This window comes from Schistocerca americana, chromosome 1 (assembly GCF_021461395.2).
Source record: "Schistocerca americana isolate TAMUIC-IGC-003095 chromosome 1, iqSchAmer2.1, whole genome shotgun sequence".
Lineage (NCBI taxonomy): Eukaryota > Metazoa > Arthropoda > Insecta > Orthoptera > Acrididae > Schistocerca > Schistocerca americana.
Genome location: NC_060119.1, coordinates 879,733,657 through 879,749,422, shown reverse-complemented (window position 1 = coordinate 879,749,422; position 15,766 = coordinate 879,733,657). Strand labels below are relative to the sequence as shown.

The 15,766-nt window shown below is 39.2% G+C and overlaps 1 protein-coding gene across 1 annotated transcript in view; it reads left to right on the top strand.

The window, feature by feature from the left end:
- The first annotated feature begins 1,641 nt into the window (after nt 1-1,641).
- The window catches only part of LOC124614230, a 412,079-nt gene continuing 397,954 nt past the window's right edge, over nt 1,642-15,766 (top strand). Inside the window, exon 1 of the mRNA XM_047142926.1 lies at nt 1,642-1,676. The gene's annotated coding sequence lies outside the window, so the exon portion shown is untranslated. The remainder of the gene's footprint in view (nt 1,677-15,766) is intronic.

Here is a 15,766-nt window from a genome sequence, read left to right as displayed (position 1 = left end):
ATACCTCTTTGAAGTGTTTCAATGATCATCTGGCCCTATTATGATTTAGGTTTGCTCTCTTCAGATAATCTATACATGTTACATTGGGTTTACTGATCAGCTTTTCGATATCATAAGCACAGCTTACAAAATATTTATTGAATGTATCTGTTGATATTGGGACTGTCTTGTTGAGGTTTCTGACTTCACCTTTAACAGTATTAATTACTGACCAGGTTGTTTTGCATTGGTTCTTACTATATTTTATGAAATTTGTGTTGTATCTTTGTTTCGCCAATTGCAACTCTTTCTTATACAGTTTGTTAGTGATTTTTTCGAGATCCTTAATTTCATTAGAATTGTTTACTTTGGCGAGGCGCTTCAACAGCAGTAGCTTATTTTGTAGATTCTCCAGTTCTTTGGTGTACCAAAATTTACCCTTTCTTGTTTTATGGTATTTCTTTTGAACAAGATGGGCTTTTAAAATACCTGTTAAGTAATTGTGGAATGTTTCATAAACTGTTTGGGCACTGGAATCACAGTTTTGAAATAATTTGTCCCAGTTTGTTATGCTTAGCTGGTGTGTTTTTATTTTTATGAGATTGTGTTTTGTTAATATTAAGATATTAGATTTTGTTAACTTTTGTGTAGCCTTGCTCTCATCCCCTTTTATAAAATGTCTTAACTCTACTGTTGACATGGAGTGGTCTGAGAAAACAAATTCCTTTACCTTGGTGGAGTACGTATCTCGAGCACAGTTGACGAAAGCATTATCCAAGCACGCTTGTAGTCTTGTTGGTTCTCAATTTACATGATGGAAGTTGTGCTGCCTTAGCATATTCAGTAACTTATTTACACTGGGTTTGTTACATGTTACATCAAAGCTTGAATTAAAGTCTCCCCCAATTACAGTTACATACTGTTTCCATTTCGTTATGTAGCAGAGTACACTGTCTAACTTATCTAAAAAAGTTTTATCATCTGATTCAGGGGAATGGTAGATACATACTATGATAAGTTTCATTATATCACCTATGATCCCGGTAATTTCAAAGTGTTTCTCTACACATGCCCAACTAAGATCTAGTGCTCTACACTCTATTTTATTTGAAACATAGATAACAGTACCACCATTACGGCACTGAGATCTGCAAAAACTGTTTCCATGTTTATAACCTTCTGGTACATAGTATTGTATTTGTTCTGGTTTAAGCCAATGTTCTGATAGACATAATAAAGAATACTTATTCTGTGGCAATGACTCCTCCAGAATTTCAACTTTATTTTCAAGACCCTGAATGTTTAAAAATAGGATGTTGTTGTGACTTATCTGTGAGTTAGCAGGCTGGTTTTTCACATTTTTATTTTCTTCTTGGCTTGAAACCATAAAAAATTATCACTGAATGACACAGATGTATTTTTCCTTTGGCTCCTCCTTAAGCATTGCTGTGTTGCTGCTCGAGTCGTTGTTGGTTCTGCTACTGCTGCTTCTGCTGATAATGATGGTGCTGCTGCTGTTTCACTTATTTCTGGTGTTTGTTGTTCCATAACTGCTGTGCCTTTCTGTGAATTATTGACATTTGGAATGTTTACTTGCATTAATAAAATTTCAGATTTGTCTTGGAGAGGTGTACCTTCGCTGACAGCAGATTTCACATTGGAGTCTACGGGTAACACACACTTCCTGTCCATGAGAGGTATGACTTTTCTATCATCACACTGCACATTTGAGATTTTATTTACAAGTTCTAAAATTTTTGTTACTATTACGTTTTTTCCAAGTACATTTAGATGAGAACTATGTGTTGTGTGAAATCTTTTCCCTAAATTGCTGATGTTCACAAATGTTACATTTTCAAACTGCTTGCAAATATTTTGCATCTCTTTATTTGCAGTTTCAACTTCTTTATTTACACAGGACCATTCTATCAAGTCGTAACGGTGTGGCACTGAAAAAACAATAACATTTGTTCCTCTCAGCTCATACAGTTTTCTTTTCAGCGAGATTAAGAGATCATTTTTTTCATCCCTAGCTATATCATTTGATCCCGCCAGGAAGATGGAAAAGTCCTTTTTGCTCAATGAGGAAATTTTTTCTTGACTCATTGACGTAGCAGCACTGAATTTTGCTCCTGGTTTTATTGTACAGTTAAAACTAAAATTCTGACTACTTGTACGCCGAAATTCAGTGGCTATATTTCGTCCTTGGCTGTCGGCATACAGTTCAATTTTACCGGTACTTGCTGTTCCGAGATTACCTGTTTTCTGCCTACCTTTGTAGTAGGCGAAGTCTTGTTTGGCACTATTTATTTTGTCTTTTTTGCTAACACATGTCGATATTGTCTCAGTAGAGCAGCTTATCGGTGGAAGATTTTTCGTGAGCACTTTCGCATAGGATCTTTTACTTAACTGCTGCTGAAATATTCCATGTTTTACCTTATTCACAAAGTCGTTTGGTTTTCCACATGGTACACTCGCACTGTTAACTTCACTTTCACAATCCGTAGTTGAAAGAGCTTGAAAGTAATTTTCGTTCACTACATTTATGTTTCTTTCGCCGTTTTCTGTGTCTTGTATAATCTGTTTGCGTCTTTTGTACTTCACTTCCGTCCAATTCTCCAACATATTCGTACTTTCATGGCGTGAGTTTTTCATGTTCTGTTCACTTTTTTCTTCTTTAAGTTTCTTGATATCCATCTTCAAGTAACTGATAATAAATTGTAAACTAGACACCCTTTCGCTGAGTTTTGTAATTTCATCCTTACAACTGTCACAATTCTTCTTTTTCACGGCAAAATTCACATTTTTTTCTCGGAGACGCACAACGAATTTTTACACTAACCGCCATCTTTGATGGTATTCTCCGAGTATCTTTTCGGCGCACTTCTTTATTTTTTCATTCAGCACTCCAGAGAAAATCTTATGTACTTGTTTCAGTAGGGCTACGCCCCCATAGTTTTCACAATCGAGTGTTTCTCCTTATTTATGTATTGGGAATATTATTCCAGTATTCCACTCCTCTGGCATGCTTTCACTTACCCATATGTTCTTTATTACTTTAAATATTTTGCGACTGCTTCATGACAATACTCATCCCCATTCTGAAGGTGTCCCTCAAAATCTTGTTCAGTAATTTGGTTGGGAGCAGTTCGATCACCCATCATACAGCCCTGATCTCACATCATCTGACTACCACTTCTAATTGAACTTGAAACATGATGTTGGAGGATGGTGCTTTGACAGTGATGATGATGCAAAAAACTGTATTCAGCAATGGCTGTCTTCACTGGCAGCATCTTTCCATCAAGATGGCATAAAAAAGTTAATTTCCCACTATAACAAATACCCCAGCAATGGTGGAAATTGTGTAGAAAAATAGTTTAGAAATGTTCCTGTAAAAATAAATCTTGCTTTGAAAAAATGTTTTGTAAGAGTTTTTCCAAAATGTTACTTACTTTACAGACGTGCTTGTACGAAACGGCACAATTCTTCAGATAAAGAATCAAGAAAATATTTCAAGGAATCAACTATTGGCACTTCATCTTTAGTTTATTAGTGCACATATTGCTAACAGTAAAATTATGTTAATTCTTTCCTGGGAAGGGGTGAATATCTTTCTTTATAGATCGTTACGGATTAAGCTTTTTGATTGTACCACCACAAGTGTGATATGCAGTGAATCACTATTGTATAGCTCCTTCATTCCTTCCTGACCAATCTTTGCTACATCTTGATGCCAACTAAGAGAAAAAGTATCAGACACCTAGATAGATTGACTTTGGAGCTTGTTTAGGAGATGAGTAACTGTTGACTAAAATTACAATTTTTTTGAGTAAATGGACTGATATTTTTTTAAAAGATGTGATTTACATTGTCATACTAAGTGCTGTAATAGTAAGATGCATCTCTTTTTACTTCTGTGTACATACTACTGATTGAGTCTATCTGTTTCTATATCTCCATTCCTGATATTTTGCCCCAGGTGCAGATCCATGGTTTGATTCTTGCATGTTTCTAACTGCCACAGATGTGTACAATTTTAATAACAATATAGCATGATTTTCATAGAGCAGCAATTGGTTAGGTGAACAGTTAGTACATCATGTTAACATAACTTCCAAGACATTGCAGTTCAAATAAATATGTAGTTTGAATAATGTTCATCTGAAAAATTGAAATTTGTGTATGTCATGCAATTAATGTAAGCGCTGTAGTAGTAACAGACTCTCACAACTTTGTCATAATTTACAATATAAAACTGAAATGCGCATTCACCTGGTGACTATGATAGTAAACTCAAGTCTGTAGACCACACCTACGCGACTATGTAAAAGATGAAGAATGGTTTGTCTGACAGTCCTTTCTTTTAATCCTACATTCAGGAAAATGAGTCTTTGATATTTAATTCTTAGTTGTGGGTCTTTTCCTTACTATCTTATTTATCTTAATTAACCTCAAGTAGGTCATCAACTCTACTTCAGGGCTTACGAACCTTGTTGGATTTGTTGTTGCCAGCTTGTGAATGGGAACAATTTCCTGTCTAGAATGTTTGCTGCAGCTGGTAAAGACACAAGCCCACCCTTGTGAGTAAGCTTGGAGGCACATCACTGGAAAGTATCATTTGTTAAATATGGTTTGTAATTTTTTAGAATCCCAACAATTTTCGAGCCTCTTTGACAATTGGCTGAGAAATTTGGAAATTGATATACATAAAAATATGAATGTTTTAAGTAAAATTCCCTCCCCCTTGGAACCATGCCTCTTTTGTACCATGCTTCTGGAAGTGCTTCTTCAAATCACTTTTATTCACAATGCGATTACTTTTAGTGCAGGGTTCCAAGATAGTCTCCAAATTTTCAATGTGGGTAAACTGGGAGACTGGAGTATCTTCAGCTGTTCTACAGTTCTGTACAGGAGTTGCATTACATTGTTAGTGGCAGTATACTTAGTACCTCTTCTCAGGATAAAATTGTTTCCGTATACATCCATACTCCACAAGCCACCATACCATGTGTGTGACAGAGAGTACTTTAATGGACCAGTACTAATGTTTCCATTCCAAACCCAGTTGTGTGTGTGCTCCTTTTTTTTGCCTTCAGTACATCAATACTTCATGTTGACCTTTCTTCTCATAATGAAATGCACATTTTTTTATTCCAGCCCAATTTGGTATAAGTTATGCTAGCACTAATGCCATAATTTATGGTTAGGCTGCAGTTCTGTATGCACTAGGTGTAAAATTGAAAATGAGAGGAATCAGGAAGCTGAATAATAGCTAGAAAAAGTTATATTGATTTCATTAAAACATGAATTAATTGTTTGTAGGCTTCTGTGGCCTGTATAACTTTAGATCAAATAAGTTTGGAGATTGGGCCTTGTCACTGTAAACTACTAAAACAACTAAATTGCCAACATTTTGATCAACTTGTTGTGACCTTCTTCAGGTTGGTTTGCCTCTCGGATGAGGATAGCAGCAAGCTGATCCAAACATCAGCAACTCAGTTGTGCTAGTAGTTTACAATGACATGGTCCAATTCCCAAAATTATTTTATCCAGAAAATGACATGGTCCAATTCCCAAAATTATTTTATCCAGAATTAATTAATTGTGTTTCATTTATCTCTTTCCCTCCTCCCCCCCCCCCCCCCCCCCAAGTGTCTATGATTTTGAATACAAAGTGTAGAATAAAGGCAAAATCATAAACTACTTCAGGGGAAGAGCAAATACAACTTTATTAATGAAAAAAGTAATAAAATGCCACTGGGTTTGATTCAACAAAAGAATTTGAGGTGGCACTATCTCTACTCTGAGACCAAGACAGCCAGGCAAGTTGTAATGTCGTGGAACCCCATAAGTGAACTCTTGGATTTAGGTTTTACAGCAGTATGTTGATTTGCATATCTGGACAAGAGAAGACAGAGCTGTTCAACACTTACTGAGATTCTTTCTGGAGAATCTGGCAATATTTCTCAAGAATTGGTTCAGAGTTTGCAGTTTACTATAAGGGCATGCTGAAAAGTAATTGAAGTCCTTGAAAATGTTCTTCAGCTTTTGGAAACAGACGAAAATCGGATGTGACCAAGATGGAATTATACAGAGGATGATCAAGGACAATGAACCCAAGGCATGATTTTGCAACATTCATGTGTGGACTGGCACTGTCATGCTGAAGGGGAAAGTGAATGCTCCATGTGCGGATGAACACTTTGAATATGTGGTTTCAGTTCTCTGAGTTGTTTCTCACACACTGAAATAGTTACGTTAACACCACCATGTTACTTACTACAATTCAGAGCTCTCTAGTGGAAGACAGCTTTAAATTTGTAGATATGAACAATAAAGATGTAAAATGTTAATAATGTTTGATTTTGTTAAAAATCTTCAAGAGTTTTGACTTAAAGCAGTGAGGGGCATTAATTTTCAGCTCTCCTTGTAGTTAAGAAACAGAGGAGCAGAAAAGATTGCAACCTTGCAGTGAAGCAGCTCTCTGGGGAGAGGAAAAGAAAAGAAACCATGGGCACTGTGCAAAGTCTTTTGTGTAGATAGTTCCTTGTGCATAATTCAGCAATTATTGGGTTGGTACATAAATTCATAGCATTTTTTCAGAAGTTTAATAAACACAACAGATACACATAATAGAGACTTTAGCCATGAATAATATACTCTCTTTTACTATTTACAACAGTCAGCTAACACTGGGGTAACTTTGCAATTACACGACTTTAGAAATCACACGGTTTTGAGGTGAAGAATTTGTTGAGCCATGTTTGGAGTGCATTTTTTATCTGAAAGGAAGATCCTTGAAAGTTGTTAGACATAGAGGGGGAAAGGTGAATATCTGAGGGTGCAAGATCGGGTGAATGAGATGGGTGTGGAACCACTTCGCAACCCAACTCCTGTATAATGTTTTTTGGTCAGTCTAGAAGAACATGGGCAGGTATTATTGTGGAGTAGCATCACTTCACACAATCTTCCTGGTTATTGTTCTTGGATTGCATCTGAAAGAAGTCTCAAATGTTGACAATAAATGTCAGCAATGACGGTTTGTGGATTTGCGAAAGTCTTTGTATGGGGAGTTGCTGCTTTGTTTGGGCTCAGCTATTCCTTTCTTTTCATTCTGTCAGCATAAATACACCATATTTTGTCACCAGTAATTATACAGCATGGTAATGGTCTGTGTTGTTCATGAGCCAATTGATGATGAGCAAGCAGAGATACACATGTGGAAACCCACTGATTTTTGTGATTTTGGCTTAGAGCATGCAGTACCAGCAGACTCTATTTTTGGACCCTTTCCATTGCATGCAAATGTGACATGATGATGGAATGATCTCTGACATGGATGATTTTGGATTAATATGTTTAAACGATTTTCATCGGTCCCCGAAAGTCTAAACAATCCTCTTTAAAATGAGAAAACCATTTTCTTGCCATGCTCTGCCCAATGGAATTATCTCCATATGTGGTGCAAATGTTTAAGGTTGTCCCTGCTGCTGTCACACACTGCTGAACTCAAACAGAATACATCGGAAATGTTCTGATTTCTCTACTTTGCACTCTTTTCTATCATCAAAAGCTTCACTATCTCCAAATGACAATGTGTAAAGTCAGACAGCAACAGTGAACTACAAAAAATAAAAACTGATGATTGGTAAATAAATCCATAGGAACCGGAATGCCAACATGCAAAACAAAAATGCTATGAACTTATGCACCAACGTAATATAACAAAATGTATGGTATTACTCACATCACTGGATAGTAATGAAGGGCATCATAATGCTATTCTAGACATCTCCACCAGTGTCCTGTCAGGGCCAAGTCCATTTCCATCCATTACCACAGCCACCAGATTCAAATTGTTTCTGTTTGATACACCCTTGTAATGTGGAAAATAAGGAGAAGACTTAGTGACAATTTAGAGTTTTGAATTTGTCTGTAAGGGGTGGAAAGCTGGTGATATGAATTTGAGTCTCAATCTGCCACACAAATGTACCAAATGTTAATTTTTTATGATCAATTTTGTCTTTTATTATAGTATTATGTTGGTAATTTTCTCATGTGTGTATTTTGTACATTAAAGTTGTGATTATTGTTGACTGTACTAAGTATTTGACTTGAGGCATCTTTTAAAGGAAATAACACTGGATCTGTGTGTTACAGCTCATTTTCCTAAAACTGTTTTTGCATGACACTACAAAAAAATTCAATAGCATGTTAACCTTTTTGGAGAACCCCTGACAGAAGTCATATCAAAGTAAACATGTCTCATAATATTTTGTGAGGTAGCTCAGATAATGGGTGAATGTTACCTCTTTATTAGTGACACAATGAGCCAAGATTCAGTTATTCTTTGTAATCAAACTGTTTTGTGAAGTGGCAACCTTGACTTCAGTGCCATCCATAATGGGAAGTGCGTACGAGGGTAGTTCAGAGTTTGTGAATACTTTTGTTCATCATGCGGCAACAGGAAATGATATGTTCACTAAACTCCACCTGATTTTCAAAATATTCCCCCTCAGTGGCTCCACATTGCGGCCTTTATTGTAGGAGTTCCAAAATTATTGTGGTGTAAAAAAGATGTGCCTTACATTAAGTCTTTAGTATATCAGATGTCTTGAGTGTTTTTCCTGAACCACCCCCTCCCCCTCCCCCCTCTCTCCCACTTGTTATCATAACAACATTGAAAAAATTGAAACTTATGAAGTGCAGTCCCAAGTGACTGGAAAAAGACATAGGTGACTCTGGTGTTTAAGAAGGGTAAAAGAAGGGATCCGCAAAATTTCAGAGCAATATCCCTAACTTCTGTTTTCTGCAGAATCCTTGAACATATTCTTAGTTTGAATATAACAAATTTTCTTGGGACTGAGGAGCTTGTGTCCATGAATCAGCGTGTTTTTAGAAAGCATTGGTCATGCGATACTCAGCATGCTCTTTTCTCACATGATATACTGTGAACTATGGGTGAAAGGCAACAGGCAGATTGTATGTTGACACACTGCCCCACTGCAGGCTGTTAACGAAGGTAGGAGCATGTGAAATAAGTTCACAGATATGTATGTGGCTCAAAGACTTCTTAAATAGTAGAGCCCAGTATGTTGTTCTTGATGGTGGGTGTTCATCAGAAGAACGGTATCATCAGTAGCACCACAGGGAAGTGTGATAGGACCGCTGTTGTTCTCTATATACATAAATGATTTGGCAGGCAGGGTGGGCAGCAATCTTCTGTTGTTTACTGATGATGCCATGGTGTACGGTAAGGTGCTGAAGCTGAATGACTGCAGGAAGATACAAGACGACTTAGACAAAATATCCAAGTAGGTGTGATGAATGGCAGCTGGCCTTAAATGTGGAAAAATGTAAGTTACTGCAGATGAGTAGGAAGACCAAATCTGTAATGTTCGGATACAGTATTGCAGTTGTTTAAATACCTGGGTGTGACATTGCAAAGCAATATGAGATGGAACGAGCATGTGAGGATTGTGGCAGGGAAAGTGGATGGTCAACTTGCCTTTGTTGGGAAAATTTTAGGAAAGAGTAATTCACCTGTAAAGGAAACTGCATGTAGGATGCTGATGAGACCTATTCTTGAGTACTGTTCAAGTATTTGGGATCATTACCAGGTCAGATTGAAGAAAGGCATTGAAGCAAAAGGTGGGCTGCTAGATTTGTTACCAGTAGGTTTGAACAACATGTAAGTGTTACAGAGGTGCTTTAGGAACTCAAATAGCAATCCCTGGAAGGAAGGTGATTATCTTTCTGAGAAACGCTATTGAGGAAATTTAGAGAATTGGTATTTGAAGTTGACTGTCAAACAATTCTACTGTTGCCAACATACATTGCACATAAGGACCATGAAGATAAGATATGAGAAATTAGGGCTCATATGGAGGCATATATGCAGTTGCTTTTTCCTCGCTCTATTTGCGAATTACAAACAAATGTCACTGCAGAAGTGGATAATCTCTGCTTTAAACTTGATTCAGTTCTTCATCAATTGTGCAAAATGTCCATTTCTTATTGAAAATGACCTGTCAAGGAAAGCATGTGTTGCACACACAACAAGAAAACAGATGATTTTTACATTTTCTCAAGTATCAAGACTGTGTTGCTTCATATCACTGAACTATTATGCAAACATGGCCACATGGTTCACTTGTTACTATCTTCTCAACATCATTAACTAAGGCATGAGAATTTCCATGCGACGCTGACTTTATACATTATAGTGTGGTGCAACATTTCAAACATAAATGGAAATAATTCTATTTAATTTTTTTTAATGAAATAGGTTGATGAATGTCTGTCTGAATTGTGGAGAAAGATAATTTAGGTACTACTCTGAAACTCAAGAAAATAGCTGCTGTAAACAAAAACCAGTCCTATTATAAATACCTGTAGTATATGGGCAGCTATTAGCTGTACTGCAGGTGCAACCACAATGGAGGGGTATTGTGGTGAGGCCAGAAAAACTTGTGGTTCCTGAAGAGGGCAGCAGCCTTTTCAATAGGAGCAGGGGCAACAGTGTGGATGACTGACTGATCTGGTCTAACATTAGCCAACATGTTGTTTTTACAAATATCTGAAAGAAAGGGGAAACTGCAGTAGCTCATAAACTGCAATGGCCAGGAGAGCCACATGCTGACCACGTGCCCCTCCATATCTGCATCTAGTGATGCCTATGAGCTGAGGCTGACATGTCAGTTGGTCTGTACCACTGGGCCTTCCAAAACCTGTTCCGATGGAGAGAACTTAAAAAGAGAGATGGATAGGTTGAAGTTGGATACAGTGGGAATTAGTAAAGTGTGATGTCAAAAGAACAGGACTTCTGGTCAGGTGAGTACAGGGTTATAAATACAAACTCAAACAGAAGTAACACAGGAATTGGTCTAATAATCAAAACGAAAATAGGAATGTGAGTAAGCTACTATGACCAGCTCAACAGATGCATTACTGTAGCCAAGATAGACACAGAGCCAACACCCACCATAGTAGTACATGTGAGCTAGCTCCACAGATGATGAGTAGATTGAAAGAATGTGTGAGGAGATAAAATAAATTATTCAGATAGCTAAGGGAGGCGAAAATTTAATTGTTGTGGGGGACCAGTGTTCAGCAGTAGGAAAAGGAAAATAAGGAAATGTAGTAGGTCAATTTGCCCGGGGACAAGAAATGAAAGAAGAAGTGGCCCTATAAAATTTTGCACAGAGCAGAATTTATCACCACTAATATTTGTTTCAAGAATCATGTAAAAAGATTGTTATATAATAGTAAGACAAACATTTTGAAACCAAATTTTAAATTGTAATGCAACTATAGAGGCAGATGTGGACACCGGCCATAATTTATTGGTTATGAAATGCATATTAAAACTGAAGAAATTGCAGAAATGTAGGGAATTAAGGAGGTGGGACCTGGATAAACTAAAGGAATTCCAGAGTTGCTGAGAGGTTGGTTTCTTAAGCATTGGGCAACGCTTTAGGGAAAGGGGGGGGGGGGGAGGGGAAGGAATACAATATAAAATAAATGGGTAGCTTCAGAAGATGAAATACTGAAGGCAGCATAGAATGAAATTGGTAAAAATACAGAGTGCAGTAGAAATATACAGGACATATTGAATATAACTGATAAAAGCAGAAAATATAAAAATAAATCAAATGATGCAGGCACAATGGAATACAGACATCTAAAAAATGAGGTTGACAGAAAATGGAGAATGGCTAAGCAAGAATGGTTCGAGGACAAATACAAGGCTGTAGAAGCACACATGACTAAGGGAAAGATAGATGCCAACTATTGGAAAATTAGCGAGACCTTTGGAGATAAGAGAAGCAGCTGTATGAATATCAAGAACTCAGATGTAAAAACAGTTCTGGCGAAAGGGGGAATGCTGAAAGGTGGAAAGATTGTATAAAAGAGCTATATGTGGAAAATGAACTTGAAGGGAAGAAGAAGTAAATGAAATTGAGATAGGAGATATGATACTGGGAGAAGAATTTGACGTGGCTTAAGCTGAAACAAGACTCCTATAGTTGACAACATTCCCTCACAATTATTGAGATTTTTGGGACAGTAAGCAATGGCGAAACTATTCACTCTGTGTGCAAGATATGAGTCAGGGGAAATACCCTCAGGGACTCAAACCTGGGACCTTTGCCTTTCGAAGACAATTGCTCTACCGACTGAGCTATCGAAGCATGACATGTGACCTGTTCTCACAGCTTTCCTTCGTCCAGTGCCTCTTCTCCTACCTTCTAAATTTCACAGTCTGCACCGGAGTGTGGAACGATTTAAAATTCGTTAGCAGACTAAAACTTTGTGCCACACAAGATCTTGAACTTGGGACCTTTGTCTTTCATGGGCAAGTGCTGTATTGACTGAGATACCCAAGCACCCTCACAGTTTTGGAAGATATGTGATGAGGACTGGGGGCAGTAAAACTATGAGGGCAACTCGTGAGTGGTGCTTGGGAACCTCAGTTGGTAAAAAAGGCAAAGGTCACAGGTTCGAGTACCGGTATGGCACACAGTTTTGACCTGCCAGGGAGTTACAGAAAAAACTGATGACAAGGCCAGAGCAGGGTAGGGCGACATCGAATCGAGGGAATGTTTGCAAATAACCTTATGTTGGAAAAGCACCATTGTGGAATGACGGCCATGGAACGACAGCCGATCAGGGAGGAAAGTGAGGAAGTATTTCTGGAAAGAGAATGTGTTTTGTGAGGCACTATTATAAATATTCGACAACTACGAGAGTAGCGGTAACTATACACACATCAAAAAAAGGTTTGCATCACCTTGGTCCCGAGAGTTCTGGAACCTGTACAGAAAATTGGAATAGAGATCAACATAAACATCATTTCTGCCCTTTTTATTGCTCACGAAAACCACATATAGAATGTTGTACCACCATACAGCGAGACCTTCAGAGGTGGTGATCCAGATTGCTGTACACATCGGTACCTCTAATGCCCAGTAGCACGTCCTCTTGCATTGATGCTTGCCTGTATTCATAGTGGCATACTATCCACAAGTTGATCAAGCACTGTTGGTCCAGATTGTCCCACTCCTCAAGGGCGATTCAGCGTAGATCCCTTGGAGTGGTTGGTGGGTCACATCGTCTATAAACAGCCCTTTTATATCCAAGGCATGTTCGACAGGGTTCATGTCTGGAGAACATGCTGGCCACTCAAGTCGAGCGATGTTGTTATCCTGAAGGAAGTCATTCACAAGAGTGTACGATGGGGGTGCGAATTGTCGCCCATGAAGACGAATGTCTCCCCAATATGGTTGCACTATCGATCAGAGGACGGCATTCACGTATCGTACAGCTGTTATGGCGTCTTCCATGACCACCAGCGGCGTACGTTGGTCCCAGATAATGCCACCCCAAAACAGCAGCGAACCTCCACCTTGCTGCACTCCCTAGAGAGTGTATCTAAGGCGTTCAGCTTGACTGAGTTGCCTCCAAACCCGTCTCTGATGATTGTCTGGTTGAAGGCAAATGCGAAACTCACTGTTGAAGGGAATGTGATGCCAATCCTGAGTGGTCCATACGGCATGTTGATCCCATCTGTACCGCACAGCATGGTGACATGGTTGCATGGTTGCAAAGATGGTTGAGTAGGGGGACAAAGCTGTTACGGCCCCACTCTCCATTGTTGCTAGATGTATCTGAGACAGTGGTGATGATATCATCCAAGATGCTGGCCTGTAGACTTGGCAACAACACATGACGTCATCCGACATGGCGGTTGTGACGTCATCCAAGATGGCGGATTTTGGCAGGAAGATAGGTCAACTGGGCTACCTCCACTAACCAAACCCCAGCTCCCCTCCCCACCCCTCCCCAAGAAAATGGCGGGAAGTTCAAATTCCATCAGAACAATGCAACATACCTCTACCTACCTAAGACAATGGTGGGAAGATAGGTCACTTGCGCACGTGTTCACCGCTGTCGACATGATCCCTCCCTCTACCCACGTTCCAGCGAAGACCTAATTGCCGAGTGACTCACTCTCGCAGATGCTGGAGAAATCTGTTCCAGAATAGCACAGGGTGCATTGTTCCTCATGATCCTAACGGGAAATTCGAGCAGTGTCTAGCCGAGCTTACCTGCCCCAGAGTGACTGACGTATCCCCAAAGTGCACGCGCATAACTACACACCATTGCAAGTGCATCTAATAAGGTTCTCTATGTTATACTGATGTCATATGGCTATGTAAAACAAGAACCAAGTCGATCTCTCGAAAATTCTATAGATCATCAAATACATACAAGACTCACAAGAATATTGGGAACCAGGAACATATTTACCAGTCTTACTAGAATTAAATATTACGATTTCTGCTGCAATCTGACACCAATCGATTTACAAGTAATGTCTCCTCTTGATTGCTGTAGTTCTGGAACGATTCTCACTATCTATAGCACACTTAATTTTCCACGTAAAAATCTCTCTCATCCCCTCGCGGTTATCATTGCGCTGAATCTATACGTCCCTCACGATAGGACACACGCTCATTTCCTCTGGTCATGCCACAACATAAGCCACAGTAACATTACACTGCAATATATACACATTTTACACAAACAGTGCAGTTATCTGTTCTATCTGTACAGCGCCTGGAAAAGTTATTCTATACCTACACTCACACCAGCTATATGTCTCGATTCTCCTCAGTCGTAGGAAATTATCTGACAAAGTCTTTGAATCAGTGCTTCTGGAAGGTGCTGCATCCTGCCGAGATTCTCTCAAACGAGTGTAATGAAGGACAGGCGTCTGGAACTGTGTGTGATAATGAATACCGCACCGCACCTGCGGACGTAATGATTGGAAAGACATCACTTATGTGAGTTGGTGTACTGTAATCAACATCACTATTGATAGTACAACAAGGAAAATGCGAGGGTACGCTTAGGGGTGCCAATGAGGGGATGTATTGTTATAGCTGTATTGGCTATCCTGTTTGTACGCTATAGCAGGTCCAGTTCAACACTTGCATTGTTATACTGTGCAGCTGATTTTACATCATTCATATAGCTATTGGCCGCCAGATACTTGTACATATACCGTGAAGACAGACAGCATAATCACATACACCTCAGGTATACTCGCGACATCAGATATTTCCCACTGTCATCCACTCCCAGTGCGTGTCACATTCTGGGGATGGCTAGCACCAAAACAGTGATTTCATACATGACTGCAATATGAGGAATCAGTCAGAACGGGATGCAGAGCCATTAGCTATTCCATCAATGTGACTGATAAGTTTAAATGTAGTTTGGAAATCCACGCCAACGCCGTAAAACTCTTCCAAATTCCTTATTTTGTAAATGACGTTTATTTAAAATCATCCAGGGTGTGCAGTGTGTTATGGTAACAGCAGTAACAATATGATTCACACCGTGTGACATCTAGAGGTAGCCCAATTGGCCTATCTTTCCTCCAAAATTCAAACTTCCCACCAGGAGGGCTTGGCATGGGGGTGTGGCTCTTCCCAGCCATTTTGGGTGACTCTACTCGCATCATCAGCTGACGTCACGGCAGCCATCTTGAATGACGTCAATCGCGTCACAGTGCGACGTCTTGGATAACTGTACTTTGGGGTGATGTCCTTGTTGTCTGCGAGAAGCCATGCATCAGAACGTCTTAATAAATGACGTCAATCGCATCATCAGCTGATGTCACAGCAGCCATCTTGAATGAAGTCAATCACGTCACAGTGCAATGTCTTGGATAATGGTACTTTGGGGTTACGTCATTGTTGTCTGCGAGAGGCAG